Source organism: Ochotona curzoniae, unplaced genomic scaffold (assembly GCF_017591425.1).
Source record: "Ochotona curzoniae isolate NIBS_2020 unplaced genomic scaffold, NIBS_Ocur_1.0 contig_1071, whole genome shotgun sequence".
Lineage (NCBI taxonomy): Eukaryota > Metazoa > Chordata > Mammalia > Lagomorpha > Ochotonidae > Ochotona > Ochotona curzoniae.
This window is the reverse complement of record NW_024464939.1, coordinates 4,357,865-4,374,619: the sequence shown is the minus strand read 5'-3', so window position 1 is coordinate 4,374,619 and position 16,755 is coordinate 4,357,865. Positions and strand designations below refer to the sequence as shown.

General features: G+C 44.0%; 1 pseudogene; it reads left to right on the top strand.

Annotated features, from left to right (window-relative positions):
- Window positions 1–8,350: 8,350 nt before the first annotated feature.
- On the top strand, window positions 8,351–9,426 carry LOC121166137 (annotated as a pseudogene).
- The last annotated feature ends 7,329 nt before the right edge of the window (window positions 9,427–16,755 follow it).

The window sequence follows — 16,755 nt, the reverse complement described above, 5'->3', positions numbered from 1 at the left end:
AAGGGGAAGGGGACAGGGGAAGAGAGGCTGGAAGGAGGGGAGAGAGCAAGCCCCACCTGAGAGCCTTTTTGTCTGCAAGGTGTGGGGGGGCGGAGATTGGGAGGGATTGAGGGCAGGCCCCAGGGGATTGGTGCCTGCAGGTGAATGCCTGGGGATGATTGGTGAGTGGGCGGGGTTTGGGAAGGGCTGGAAGATTGGGAGTGGGATTCTCAGGTGGAATGCCATGTTACATCTGATTGGTGGATGGCTAGACCAGTGCGAATTTCATGAGCTGTGAGAAAGATGAAATAACTCCGGGTCCAGGGTGGGACATTCAAATAAGTCCTTACAGTGCCATACAGGCTAATTCTCTGCCCTGTGGTGCCAGGATCCCATATGGGCAGCAATTCATATCCCAGCAGCTATGCCACTTTCAATGTGGCTCTCCACTTACGGCCTGGAAGAGCATCAGGGGATGGCCCAGTGCTTTGGCACCCTGCATCCATGTAGGTGATGCTGAAGAAGCTCTTTGCTCCCAGCTTCTGGGCAGCTCAACTCAGCTCAGCTCTGACTGCTGCAGGTTTTTAGGGAGTGAACAAGTAGATGGAAGACTTCTTCATAAAATCTGCCTTTCAAATTATTCATAAATATTTTTTTAAAGATGTACTTATTTTTAATCAAAAAACCACATAATTACTGAAAGAGAAGGAGAAAGAGAGATCTATTCGTTGATTCACTCCCCATATGGCCAAACTGCCACACTGGCCAGAGTTGTACCAGACTGAAATCAGGAGCCACACATTTCTTCCAGGTAGCCCACAGGGCCCAAAGGACTTGGGCCAACCTCCACTCCTTTCCCAGGGGATAAGCAGGGAGCTGGATGGGAAATTCACCAGCTAGGATTCAAATCAGCACCTGTATGGGATGCCAGTGCCTCAAGGGGAGGCACCGCCATATCACCGTACTGACCCCTCAGGTCCTCTTGCACATATTATCAACTTCCCCTCCCTTCTCACCAGCTCCCAGAGAAAACCTAATTTGAAGAATTTCATCTCTCCATCTACTCTGCACCCAGCTTCTTGTGTAAAAATGAGAACACACTGCCTTGGTCTCCCTTTAAACTGGACAATCTGCACAAGTGAGCTCTCGATAGGACCCAAAACTCAGACCCTATTTCTTCGGGTCCTTCACACTCCCACCCTGTGTTCTTGCTTCATTCTTCATTCTTCATTATTCTCACCACACATTTCTGAGAACATCTCCTCAATCCCAATTTTCACCTGATAATCTTGCTTACTATATCTCTGAAAAATCAGAATTAGAATTCCTATGATTTCTCACCACAGTATCTATTCACCTCGACATTTATACCCAGAAACTCCAAAATTCTTTCCCACTAACACGGATAAACTCCCCAAACTCCATGAAATCCAAGTGCTCCCCTTTATCTGCCACTGTTTCCTGCATAAGGAAAAGCATTCTCTCATTTTTTTCCTGCTACTATAAATGTTGGCTCATCCCCATAAGTGTATAAAAAAATATAACAATATGACAACATTGCTCCCAGCTTAAAATAACAATACCAACAAACCTTCTCATTACATTACTACCCCTCTGGCCTCCAACTCTATAAATGTGGTCTAGGAACCCGCATTCAGTAAGCATCACAGAGTTCTAGGGCGATGGTTGTAAATTAGGCTTCCAAAAGAGCTGCTCAAGCTCAAAGTACCCTCAGCTACCTTGCTTCTCAGCTTCAGTTTATTTTTTTAAGTCATTTTTGTCATTTTTTATGATACAGTTTTGTAAGTGTAGGGACTCCTCCCACTTGCATCCCCTCCTTTGCCCCTCCTCAACTTCTCCCTCCCTCCATCCCCTCCTTATTATTATAGTGGTATAGTCCTTTAGTAACAGTTACAAGCTTAACATTCTGCTATTTATGTGCATAATGGTATTGTAGCTATAGACAAAGAAAATCTAGTCATATTGCTCTCATTTAGATGCTTTCTCAGTAATGACCAGAAGGTGGCAGCACATAACTCCAAAAATACCATTGATCTCCACATTACCGTGTTCCATGTCTACAGATTCCAGCAACTTTGGTTAGAAAAAAAAAAAAATTGTACCTGTAATGAACATGCACAATGTTTTTAAGTGGGTTTATTTTAGTGTCATTTATATAGAGAATGATACAGCATTAACAATTAAGCACTTACAGTTATGCTCGCAGGTAGTTAAAATTTATTTAAAGTACGCAGGACAGTATATATGGGTAATACGAAAATACACCGTTTTATGTAAGAAACTTGAGCATCCAGAACTTTACATTCATGGGGTTCTGGAACTAACCCCCTCTGGTACTGCAGGAGACAGTTTACTCATATGATCAAAGTTCTACTATCCATCATATGTATCTTCAGTTTGCCATGGAGAATGGTATAATTTTTCCCAAATAAAAGACTGGATAAACAGAGGTGGGGAAAAAGCATTCCAAGTACAATTATTTTCACAACCCTGATGAGAAATGCCACACAAAATGACGTGTTCTGGAAAATTCCATGCATCATGAAATGTTGCTGTGTGAAAGCAGACTGTGGATTGCTCTGGAGTCGATTTGAGATACCTGCCCTTAGGTGGGCGTCTCTTGCTGTCAAAGTGCCTCCAGATCCCCGAGCTTCTCCTCTCAGATCGTCAGGGATAGCATCTCCTGAAAGTCTGCAGGTGTTCTGTCCCCAGGACACGCGATGTCATCGTCACTGTACTTCTCCCTGCCTGTCAGAGAAGCCTCTGATTTCAAGGCTGTGACAAGAGGAGTATCCAGTCATTCAGGAACACGTGCTCCCTGGACAGAGACGGGAACAAGCCTCGGACACAGCAGCTCGAGAAGACTGACATGAAGATACTTGTGGCGCTTGCTAGTTTTTTTTTTTTTTTTCTGGGACTCCTGTGAGCTGAGCCTAGGCTCTGAATACACCGTGAAGAGCAAGGCGCAGTGGTTGTTCCTCACGGCACTGTAATTTTCCTTTGTCATCCCTGAACCGTTGGTAAACATTTGCTTGTGGATATCACAGTGTGGTTTCGGTGGAGCTTTGAGAAATTCAGGAAGGGTTGTTAGCCGTGGCCAAGCGGAAGTGCTAAAGATGGGGATTGTGACATCTTCCCGGAGGCCATCTGGGGCAGAGGTGGTCACCTGAACAGACACAGGTCAGGGCTCTGGCCGCCCTCTACAGATCCTCACCCAACTCTCGACTAGAAAGGACCACAGTATCTGCAAAATAGAAAAGTGTGTGCAAGCCCAAGGACGGATGCGGTCCCTGCCATCAAAGACTCTTGTGAGGTTTACACAGAACCCTAGCTTTCAAAAATTCCCCTTCAAAGAGAGCAAAACATTTCCATAGTTGTTCACAATCATAAGTTCAAGTCAATTTACGTGAAAATAAAGCCTTCATTTCATGAATCATGGTCTGGATTCTCTCCTTATTCACAAGGCAGCTGGCACTGTGCTTCCGGACTTAAAAAGCAGTCTATCTAAAGAACTGCATTAGACTTCTCACGCATGCAGGACTCAAACTCCAAGGCAGAGATAAAATACAAACAGTGATGACAGCATGTTTTGCCAGGAAAGCAAATTCTCATAGAGGATGACAGCATACAGTTTAATGGGCTCAGGATTATTTTAATATTTTCATCTCCAAATATCCCTCAGTATTAAAAGCCTACAGATAAAAACGAGGTGAATGAGTCACACAGGTACCCAGAGAACGTTGGCCTCTCACCAGCTTCCTTAAGTCTCTAGCATTATGCAAATCATGGGAGGCCTTGTGTAAAAGGCGGAAGTGTACGTATTATTTTCCTTAACTTGATTGGTAAGCCTAAACTGGTTTCACATGTCTAGCTTCTCCAACTGGTCAGACATTTGAATAGAGGCAGCAAATCTACTATTTGCTTAGGCAGAGCTATAAAACTCAGAGCCTGTATAATAATTGATACAAACATAGCAAGCATTTCTTGAGAACAATATAAAATTATTCATGTCCCTATCACACTAAAACAAGTGCAATTTTGTATCTAAGCCATCACGTTAGATGGTAGTCTATAGAATAGGGAATTTATTCCTTTTCTAAAAAAAAAAAAGATTTATTTATTTTTGTTGGGAAGTCAGATTTACACAGTGAAGGAGAAACAGAGAGAAAGCTCTTCCATCCAATGGTTCACTCCCCAACTAGCCACAAAGGCCAAAGCAACGCCAATCCGAACCCAGGAGCGAGAAGCTTCTTCCAGGTTTTCCATGCGGGTGCAGGGTCTCAAGGCTTTGGGAGATTCTCAACTGCTTTCCCAGGCCACAAGCAGGGAGCTGGATGGGAAGTGGAGATGCTGAGATTAGAACCAGCGCCCATATGGGATCCCAGGTGGGCAAGGCGAGGACTTTAGCCACTAGGCTAGCACTCCGGGCCTTGCATTTATCCTTTAAAGACAGCAGGATAGCCTTTAATCCTGAGCTCTCACACACTAGAGTCAGTTAGTTGTGAAATTCTGCATGCTGACAATCCTTTAGTAGAAAAACTACAGGTTATTGTACGTCTTCTAATACAGCCCCTCTCTACTTACACTGTGTACATGACTCAGTTAGAATAGATGTTGCTTGAGCTCCTATAAGCTAATGAGTTCCCCTGGGTGATGCCAATGCTGTAGACCCAAGTGTCACACTTTCAGGAGCACAAAATGGAGGCATCTCATTAGATACTGAGGGCTAAGTAAACCGCTCCCCCAGATGCTCTCATGACTGCCTGTTATCTACAGCACGGGGCATGTCTAACCAAGGGAGAACTAACCAAGCATATTCTTCTTATAAACAATATATGAAAGTCCTTAAAAGAAATTCATGGGAAAACGAAATTAAAAGGTAAGTTAATTTGGGCACAAGTTTTCTAAATCCATGTGCAGATTTTTAATCATTTGCATCTGCCATGGACATTTTGAAGCTCATCAACAAAAATAAATACTATTTTATCACAATCATTAAAGAAGCGCTATCGAGGTAGGAGCGGAAAAAACATAGGGAAAGGAAGATACCAGAATGGGAGGAAGAATTGAAAGAACTGAAATAACACATTAGATTTTAAAACGAAGAAGAAACTGCAAGAATAGCTGCTCAGCCTTTTAGCTAAATCAAGTGTGGAAACTAACACAACGGTAACAGAGGTCTCCCAAAGCTGAGGTGCCACGTGCAGACAAGTAAAAACAAGTAACAAAATCAAATAAAATAGGTGGAGCTTCGGTCAATTTGCCAGGAGAAGAGAAAATAGTCTTTGGCCACATTTCCAGGACCCTGAGTTACTTCCTTGTTGCTACCTCTGCTCAGCTCCAACAGTCATTTGTCCTCTAAGGTACAACTACGACGGTTGATCCGGGCTCTGTGATTGCCCACCCTGCTACCTGGCATCCGTAAAAAAGCCCCCGTCCCACTACCGGTCCTTCTAAGGATGAAGAAATCCTTCCCAGTGTGTCATTTCAGCTCTTTCTTTTTCCGCTTAAGTTCTTAATTAACAGTAACTTAATTTGAAAGCAAAAGCAAGTTTTCATTCCAGAACAATGGCCATATTTGACATCACAAGGTAAAGGACAAGATAGGAATGAATCTTCTTTCAACCATCCTTTGTGAAGTAAGTCACTACAGTCAACCTCCACAAGATAATGTTTCACCTTTTTTTTAAATTTAATTATGCGTAAGGGGTAGGCTAACACCAAGACTGTTATCTATAATTCTTTGAAATTCAGGGAAAGCAAGGAAATGGGGCTTTTCAACATCTTTCTGTCTGGGAAGTTAAGAAAACAGGGATGTAAGGACACATCCACGAGGGACTCTCAAACCAGTCCTATTTAGGGAAAAAAGAAGAGCTCTCATCCCAGAGTAAGCAGTTCTACTGGAAACACAGACAATACTGACAGAAAGCTTACAGCTTTTTATTTTTATACTTTTTATTATTCTTTCCATTTTGGGTTCTTACACAGTGCCTTGCAAATAGTGGAAACTTTATCAACGAACCAGCCATTGATGTGGAGTGGACAACTGACACAGCAGTTCAGACACTTGTGCGCCATACTGGACTGCCTGGATTCCCAACTGCGAACTCTGCACCTGATTCCAGCTTCTGCTCATGGGAACCCTGGTGGGCGGCAGGCGACAGCCCAAGTACCTGGGTCACTGACCCCATGGGAGATATGGAGGACTGGCCTCAGTTTTGGTCCAGCCCTGCCTGTTCAGGCATTTGGGGAGCAAAACCATAGATGGACAATTTCTCTCTATTCACTCCCCACCACGGCAGGAGCTGAGCCAGGATGATGACAGAAGCCAACAGCTTCATCTAGCCCTTCATTATAGGTAGCACGGCCCCAGGTACTTGTAACATCTTACACTGTTTTTCACAGGCATATTAACAGGAAACTGGGTTAGAAATGGGTCATCCAAAACATGCTTAAATGGGATGCTTATGCTGTAGTCCACTGTTTTATCTACTATGCTACAACACTGGCTCCAAAACTTTTCATTTGAAATGAACTTTGCTAGAAAGCTGTATTACTTTTTTTTAAAGTTATGTTAATTGTACTACATGGTTCTACAGTTCTCTGGCATGCATGCATAATGACCATTTTTCCAATAAATAAACACACTCATTACTAAATGCACTCTAGTAAAGGATGCACCAAGGCAAGGCAGTCTCTGGCAGGCTTCCTACTCATGTCTTAAATCTTCCTGCCTCCCTGCTCTGATCACAGCATGACCAAATTAGGACGCAGTGCCTGTGGGACTAGGTCAAGATGGCAGAGCTGATATGAATGGGATTAGTGTCCTTGTAAAAGCGTACCAAGAGAGCCACCTTGTCCTTTTGCCCATGTGAACACAGTCACCTGTGAACCAAACATCAGACTCCCACCAGACACAACCTGTTGGTGCTTAATTCTGGATACACCAGTTTCCAGAACCATGAGAAACAAATTTTTTGGTTAGTCAAGTATCCAGTCTAAAATACTTTGTATGTCAGCCTTGACTTTTAAAGGAAGAATGACCCCAAAGCCCATCAAAAAGAACCCAGAATTTTAACCCCTTACTTATCAGGCTCTCTGTTTCTCAAGGAGGCTGCCATTGAGAGAGCCCTGTGCTTGGCAGAAATGATCGGTGAGCTTGCCCTTAAGAAACAGACCCCGTATTCCTGCTGTGTCTTTGTTTTCACAGAGACAGGGACCATGCAGCATATATCAGAGAATCACAAATTTCCTGCAGCCTTGCAAGGCTACCACCCCATCTTCATGTCATTCTTACGGAGCTTCCCACTGGAGACCAGTGAAATGCACAACCCAACTCCTCTAAGCTTTCAACATATACGTAAAAAGTGAGGTTGTAATATCCTTGGGTAAGCTGCCAGAACCTCCTGCCTAGAGGTTAGTAACCAGGTTCATAGTGTGCCGTACCAAATCACACAAATAAGAGACGACACAAAACACGTTATTCATTTAGGATAACACTGACCTAAAGGATTACCCAGACTTACAAAGGAAGAGGGGAATTACTGATACCATTTCCTTTCTACTTAGAGTTCTAAAACAGGAAGGCCATATGCCACAAATAATATTCGAATAATAAATGAAATATTAGTGGTATTAGGACCATTAAGTGGGTGTGTTGAGATGCACCAGACTGCTAAATAGACCTCCTTCCTCCCACAGATACCTCAAACTCTGTTTGCTATGTCCTGTTAGGGAAGTTGGATTCACACTCTTCCAAAATCTTCAATACTGAAAATACATTTTTTAGCCATAGTAAAATTCCAACATAATATAGAATTCATTTTAAAGAGGTTGGGTAATAATTGGATACTAAAATAAGTGTTTTAAAGATCTACAGTAGGAGCCTGGCACAATAGGCTAGCAGCTAAAGTCCTCACTCTGCACGCACTGGGATCCCATACAGGTGCCAGTTCATGTCCCAGTGACCCCACTTCCCATCCAGCTCCCTGCTTGTGGCCTGAGAAAGCAGTTGAAAACGGCCCAAAACGTTGGGACCCTGCACCCGTGTGAGACCCAGAACAAGCTCCTGGCTCCTGGCTCTGGATCAGCTCAGCTCCAGCTATTGCAGCCACTTGGAGAGTGAACCAATTGACAGATCTTTCTCCTCTTCTCTGTAAGTCGGCCTTTGTAAATAAATAAGTACACGTACATACATACACCTTTTTTAAAAGACCTACAATACGTGTGCGCCGTGGGTACTGGGGGCTCGACCCCCGAGTGCAGAGCTGGTTGAGCCTTCAGAGTCCTAAAACGCGCAGCCCTGAGTTCGGGGTTTATTGACTGAATTCCGCCGGCGGGGGTGTGAGAGATGGACAAATGGATTCATTCAGAGCTGCGGAACAGGACGCCCTCTGATGTGAAAGAGCTTGTCCTGGACAACTGTTGGTCGGATGAAGGCAAAATCGAAGGCCTGACAGATGAATTCGAAGAACTGGACTTCTTGTGTACAATTAACCTCGGCCTCACCTCAGTCACATACTCACCAAAATTAAACCCAAGAAGCGTGAACTAAGCGATAACAGAATCTCAGGGGACCTGCAAGCATTGGTAGAAAAGTGTCCGCGCCTTACGCATCTAAACTGAAGCGGCCACAAAATTAAAGACCTCAGCACGTTAGCGACCCTAGAAAAAGTTAGAAAACCTCAAGACTTACACCTTTTCAGCTGCGAGGTGACCAACCTGAACGGCTACCGGGAAAACGTGTCCAAGCTCCTCCCGCAGCTCGCGTACCTCGGACAAGGAGGCCTCCGACTCGGATACCGAGGGCTTCGTGGAGGGCCCAGACGAGGAGGAGGAGGGCGAGGAGGAGGAGGAGGAGGGCGAGGAGGAGGAGGAGGAGGAGGGCCTGGAGGAGGAGGAGGAGGAGGGCGAGGAGGAGGAGGAGGAGGGCAAGGAGGAGGAGGGCGAGGAGGAGGAGGGCGAGGAGGAGGAGGAGGGCGAGGAGGAGGAGGGCGAGGAGGAGGGCGAGGAGGAGGGCGAGGAGGAGGAGGGCGAGGAGGAGGAGGAGGGCGAGGAGGAGGAGGGCGAGGAGGAGGAGGAGGGGGAGGAGGAGGAGGAGGGGGAGGAGGAGGAGGAGGGCGAGGAGGAGGAGGAGGGCGAGGAGGAGGAGGAGGGCGAGGAGGAGGAGGGCGAGGAGGAGGAGGGCGAGGAGGAGGAGGGCGAGGAGGAGGAGGGCGAGGAGGAGGAGGGCGAGGAGGAAGAAGAGGGCGAGGAGGAGGAGGAGGAGGAGGGCGAGGAGGAGGAGGGCGAGGAGGGCGGTTACAAGGACTAGGAAGTGGATGAGGAGGAAGAGGAAGACGCTGGTGAGGAAGAAAGGCGTCAGAAGCGGAAACGAGACCCGGAAGGGGAGGGGGAAGAGGACGACTGAGCGGAATCACTATTTTGAAAAAAATCCTATTGTAATTTCACTGTTTTTACTCGTCCCCCCCACCCCATCCTGCCCCCTGAAACTTATTTTTTTCTGATTGTAATGTTGCCGTGGGAATGAGAGGGGAACTGTGTAACGGGGGTCGCAGGGGTAGGGTGGGCGGGAGGGGTGGAATAAAAGACTATTTTTACTGCCAGAAAAAAAAAAAAAAAGACCTAAAGACCTACAATAGTTTTGTCAGATTGAAGCTGTAATTTGAGTCATTAGCTTCCTAAATTATTGAATATTCAGAAATTATAAAGGTAGTATAACCCAGATGTACTTGCATACTTGTTTCGGACACCGAATAGAGTAAACATGTTTAAAGAGTTTTGGTAAAATGCCTGACTTGCCTTGTGGAGAATATGAAAAAAGAAAAGAAAAAAATGAACAGCAACAAAAGCAAAAATAACACAACTAACAGCCTAGTTAGCTAATAAGTCTTCGGTTCCAGGAATCCTCCTTCCAGAATCTCTCAGAATTTCTTCCCTGGGTTGATTCTCACTAACGGAATGATCTACGTGGTACCCTACAGCCTAAGTGTGAATGAGTTGTTGGTTTGCTCCACGCATTCCTCCAAAGTCTGTCCTATAGTCTACTCTTGGAATTTGGAGTATAAGAGGCCCTGAACCTATATTTCTCCGGAGACAAGAATATGCCAGCAGAGGCCAACTCCTGATAAGATAAGGGTTCTGAGTATTTGCTGGTAATTCCTATGAAAGGGAAAACTAATTGGTTAATTTTTGGTTTGTTTTGAGGGGACATTCAAGTTAGTAAGAAATTGCCTCAGATCTAAATAAGACAGTGGCATTTGATAGCTAAGAGACTTCATTTCATCATGCAGAAGAACAACCTGGCTGATTCTGCCACTTGCTATCCCCTGGGACATTGGAACATAACAGGAACTGAGCAGTCATCACTGAGGCAGTGATTACTTGGATTATTTGGTTTACTTAGATTACTTCATTTAATCCTCAAGATTTAATGAGGCAGGGCCCACAGCGTGGCCTAGTGGCTAAGGTCCTCGCCTTGAATGTGCTGGGATCCCATATGGACACTGGTTCTAATCCCAACAGCTCCATTTCCCATCCAGCTCCCTGCTTGTGGCCTGGGAAAGCAGTCAAGGACGGCCCAAAACTTTGGGACTCTGCACCCACGTGAGAGACCTGGAGAAGGTTCCTGGTTCCCGGCTTCGGATCGGCTCAGCACAGGCCATTGTGGTCACTTGGGGAGTGAGTCGTCGGACAGAAGATCTTCCTCTCTGTCTCTCCTCCTCTCTGTATATCTGACTTTGTAATAAAAATAAATAATTCTTTAAGAAAAAAAAAAAGATCTAATGAGGCAGCACAGTACACTAGAAATGAGGTAAACAAAGATAGAGGGAATAAGCAATATGCTGAAAATCACAGATAGACCAAGGAGTTGGAATTAAATCCCATCTAATCTTGTTGCTAAAATTTGTATTTTTTTTTCTGTTTTAAAGATTTATTTGATTTAAGGTGAGTTACAGGGGAGGGAAAGAGTAGAGGAAGAGAGAGAGAGAGAGATTCTTCCATCCATTGATTCACTTTACAAATAGCCACAATAGCTGGAGCTGTGTCAACACGAAGCCAGAAGCCTGGAACTCCACCCAGATCTCCCACAGGTTTTACACATGAGTATCAGGCATCCAGGTTCTTGGCCCACACTCTGCCACTTTCCCAGGCACATCAGCAGGGAGACGGATAGAAAGTGAAGAGGCCAGAACTCAAATGAGTGCCCATATGGATGCTAGGATCACAGGTGTTGGCTTAACATACTTTATCACATTCCTGGTCCCAAGCCTGTATACTTAACCACTTAACTGATGTTTGGATTTTTTGTTTTGCTTTGTTTTGTTTTGAGAGATCGTTTTTATGTTCTGAAAAGGCAGTTATTGGAAAGGTAGAGAAAGAGTGCTCTTCCATCTGCTGGTTCACTCCCCAAATGGCATCAACAGATGGGGCTATGCTGATCCAAAGCCAGGAGCCTGAAGCTTGCTCTAGGTCTCCCATGGGGTACAGAGACCCAAGGATTTGGGCCATCTTCCACTGCTTTCCCAGACCATAAGCAGGAATAGACGTGGAGCAGCCAGGACACCAACCAGTATGCATATGGGATGCCAGGGCTACAGGAAGAAGCTTAGCCTACTTCACCACAGCACAGGTTCCTTAATTAGTGGTTTCAAATACTTCCAAATATTACATACTCTAATAATATTTTTTACCATTACACACAGTAAGAGATTTTTTGTAACACAAACCAGCACACATGCATTATGTATATTATATATATAATATGTGCATGGGATTTTTCAAAATTTAAGAAAACATGTATTATAAACACACTATGCATGGATATCAAAAATATTGAAGCAAAATAAATTCACCTTATAACTCCATTTCCCAATGAACCGTTTGAAAATGTATAATTAAAACCAAAATTTGGTTATGGTGTACCTATTCTTGTTTCATGCAATACATTGACATTTCTACTCTATTTTATGAAAAACTGCTATTTACTCCCTATTAAAAATGATTTTGCAATCCACTGAGATTCATGACATCACATGGGAAAAATAAAAGACTACATTTATCTCATTAAAATTTTATGCAAATTAAAATTAGGTGGCACCCGGGTCCTTAGATCTGCCTGTATGATGGGTGCCAATTCTGTGAGCCCTGGAGGTGGGGCATCTGGCAGGGTTCGGATTGCTTGGCCCAGATCTTTGAGCCTGCCTACACCATGGGTGCTACGTCTGTGAGCCCTGGGAGCAGGGGCCTGGTGGGACCTGGATCGCCTGGCTCAGGTCTTGGGTCCACCCTCGTGGTGAATGCTATGTCATGAACCACCAGAGTGGGGGTCCAGCAGGGCCCCGGTTGCCTGGCCCTGGAACCTTGCACCCACATATATGGTGTACGCCAGGTCCAAGAGCCCCAGGGCAGGGCATGGGGTTTGGTGGGACTTCAGTTGCCAGGCCTGGTTCTTGGGTCTGTCTGTGTGGTGGGTTCCAAGTCTGTGAGCCCAGGAAGTGGGGTTTCTAGCATGGCCCCGTCACTTAGCATGGGTTCTTGAACCCACCTGCAAGAACTGGTCCTCCTCAGTGGAAAAGATGGAGTAGTGGACGGCTGGCCAAGATCCACATAGAGGACAAGTCAGCCCATTGGGCCCAACAGAAGACATCCTGTTACCATAGCAGAGGAAGAAGAACAGAACAAATTGGACAACTGCCCCAGTCCAATGATGACAGCAAACATCTGAGTGAATAGAGACTCTAAAGTGAACTATGTCAGCCAATGGATGTTGAAATTGTCCCCTCATCCTTGGATCAAGGAGATCGACAACATTTCAGAACTACTGAAACCACTTGTGCAGAACCCTAGGAGTGTGCACATCAGGACTCTGGGTTGATATTGGGTGGCTATTCCCATCCCCCAAGTGCGGGGTGGGTGGGAAGCTGGGGGTGACTTCTCCCCTTGACTCCCTCCTCCCCCCAGATACAGAAAAAAGAAATAAAAAGCTGGAAACAATGAACACACCCACTTTTCCCCCTAATCCTCAATCCTTCTCACCCAGTTCAACTATGGAAGCATCATTTAAAATATAAAAAGAAAATTAAAATTATATGCAGAATATCAGCATAACGCTACATAGTAATATCTAATTCATAGTAGCCAATATGATTAATCTGGAAAGCCATCTGTAATTATAGGAGGCAAAGATAATGAAGGGGAAAACCCTGGTTGGAAATGATTGTATTGTCGTTGAGGATCTGTCCCTGGCAGTGAGATGGGAGAATTTCCCCACTATTTTTAACTTGCATTGCAATGGGAATCCACCTTCAGAAGGAGAGCTGGCTTACTGTAGTTCTGGTTTCCTCTTCTTCACTCAAAGTGGGCAAATTTCCAATAGGGTGTATGTTTCAGAACCCTCAGTAGTTTTGATTTTTTATCTATTTTTTATCCTATATTTTGGCTGCTCATAATGAACTACGCAAAATTAATCCTCAAATGAGTCCTACTGGGAAGAAGGATTCATTTCTTGTTGACATTTTACCAAGTCACCACAAGCATAATTATTTAAAATACCATAAATTTGCTAACTTACAGATTTAGAGACCAAAAACACAAACTAAGGCTCTGGCTCACATTACGGTGTCAGTAGGCTTGCATTCCTTTCTGAAGTTTGGTAGAAAATCACTTTTCATGTGTTTTTCAGCTTCTTTCTAGAGATCACCTTTTGCCACCAGAAGTTCTAGGAACTGGTTGCAAACATCAGGTAGGAATGAAGATTTGGAGATCAGCAGCTACTCTGCTCAACACAGGCAGCAAACCACCAAAAATAGCTAATAAGAAAGAACAACAATAAAACATGCATGGACATTTGGCCTTGTGGTTGAAATGCCCACATCCTACATCAGAGTACCTGGGTTCGGATCTCGGCTCCAGCCCCCGTTTATACACTCCATAGAAGGCAGCAGGTTATAGTTCAAGCATTGTGTCTCCACCATCCAAGTGGGCAATCCAGACTGAATCCCAGCCCACAGATTCAGCCTCACTCAGCCTCACCCAGCCTCAGCCATTGTGGATATTTGGGAAGTCAGTCAGTGGATGAAAATATTTTTCTCTTCTCTTTCTCCATCTCAATAATATGTAACATTTACTGGACTTGTAATATGATATAGGTATTGTGTCCAGCACATTGCTTGCTTTCATTGTCACCCAAGTGAGAAACCAAACTTCTGAACAATGATGCTAATCACCCAAATTCAAGCAGATAGAAAGTGGCAAACCCAGGCCTGCCTGACTCCAAACATCATGATCTCAGCCACACGCTCACATAAAATTGAAGAATTATGTATACGTTTCTTTAGTGGTTTAAAATTTTTCTCCTCTACAAAAATTTGCTTGTATTTTTTTCATGAACCAGCGACAAAATTCTAATTATAATTTCTAACAGATTTTTGCTAACCTTAGATATTTTGAGCCAAAAAAGGCAACTTCATATTTCAATTAATAAATCTGGCATCATTTTGGAGTATGGAAACCTTAAGTTAAATGACCACTTTTGTAGATGCCTAATAGATTACATCTTACTGAAATAATTACCTAGGAGATTACAGAAAAACTCAAATGAACATGAAGCAGTCAGAAAAGACAGGATTCAATCTCAGTCTGAAAGAAGAAATTCCAGACAAGGCAGAACAAAGAATACAAATGATGTCTAAGAAGGGGGGTTACATACAGGTAAGAATAAGACATAGGGAGTTTGTAACAGAGAAGTAGAAATGGAGATTGAATAAATAAGTAAAACATTGAGACTTTGAAGGGCAAGTAAATAAAATTCAACTGAATCAAGAAGGAAAATATGAACTCTGCAAAGTTTCTGGGCAAGTGTGTTGGGGGTTGAGGTGATTAATCAGCACCAGAACAAAAAACAAGAAGAACGGAAACAATGAGAAACCCATCATGCAGTCACCTGCCAGGAGAACAATTGGGGACCCGGGAGAAGCCAGAGGGGAGGAGGAGGTCCACTTCTCACCATATGCCCTTTTAATTCTTCTAAATGTCATACAATACACATGAATGAACTAGCGGTATATAAGACACAGCAATACAAAGACTATCTTCACTGACTCATGGTACTGTGAAACAAAACTTCTAGTCTTATTATACTTCAAAGCTCAGAATAAGCTACAACTCATTCTGTTCTTCACAATCTACCCCCTCCCCCCCTTGCAAAACGTGAAACCAGCTTGAATACAAGAAATGGAGTCACAGTGGTCAAGAGCATATAAACGGTGCTCTGGAGTCATTCTGTGAGAGAATTGCTACACGTTCTCTGTCTAGAACAAAACAGAAATTCTTAAATTGGGTCAACTGTTCAAATGCGACATACATCTTAAAATAACAGCTACGAGTGCTCCATATAAACTTTTCACCTAGAGACAGTCCCAGCAACCAATCATGCATACGCATAGTGTTTGGATAACTTGATGGCACCAGTCCTTGGCAAACAGTGCACAAGCAACCTGGAATTTCCTGTCTTCATTTCTCCTCCTCTGCAAAAGCTTTGTGCTACCTACATTTCTTTGGCACACACTCAGATTTTTCTAGTTAGATTTATGTTTCCTGGTTACAATTCCTTTAAGACACTGAATAAACAGCGTCTTTGCTACTACTCACTTGGTTTTACTTCAAATGAGTCAGCAAAAGCTATTTCAATTGTTTTCCAGCTGGTATGAAAAGTTGCTCCTTTGATTTGCATCTTCCTACTTCATCCAGAGCATCAACCACAGGTTGGGCTGTTGCATATGCTACATATTATTTTTTTTCATCTCTTCCCAGCCTGGATGAGTACCCACCGTGAACAGCTGACTCGTTAACTTCACAGAATGCCAGCATTCACCCTAAGGACCATGGTCAAAAAAAACAGAGTTGCAACACAAGCACAACACTAATGAAACCTAGCACCCTGGCTCAGAAGATGCCTCCTGCTCACTGGTCTCGCCTCCATATTCCATACTCTCACTTCATCACCAGAGGATTGGCATCAATATGTATCTTTTCAAATATGCAATTCAAAGAAAAAAATGTTTCCTTAAACTTAGCAGTTTATAGTGTTCAAACAAGATTTTACAGAACTTTGTGCATTTTAGGGTAATCAAAACAGAGTTATAACTCTAAGAAGCCATATATTAACAATTGAAGAGTAGAAAAGTCTTAGGCAGGTGAGCAGAGAAATCCTCAATAACGTAGCAAGTGAGGAGTAACTGAACTCTACATCTTACTTAAGGAGGTCTAGCAAAAGCCAAATCGGAAACCTGACCAGCAAGGTACAGGATGAGCAATTATAGCCAGCTGACTTTTTCCTGTCTGTTCAAAACTTTCTACATTAGTTTTTCTGTGTCTATCTGAGCTAACTTGGGGCTCCTGAGTGATCCTGATGGTCAGTACAAGAGAGAATGGGGGGCCAAAGCTGGAACTAAGTAAAGATGAGAGAAAGCTCCTCTCCTGAGTCCAAAAGGAAATTTACAATTCTTTTATGTCTGAGAGCCACCTGGGGTTCCTGGCTGTTGTTCCGGTGTCATGTTAGACCCTGTGAGAAGTGTTCTGGGCTGCTTCAATCCCGTGTGGGAGATCTGATAGGAAATGACTGACCTCAGAGTTCTCAGCCTACAAAAGCACCCGAATTCCCTGTGATCGCCTTGGCAGTCAGGATACGGTCCTTGTTGCCCATACCGACAATCCTTGGTGAAGTAGCCAGTGCTTGGAAGGCCTCCGGGGGTC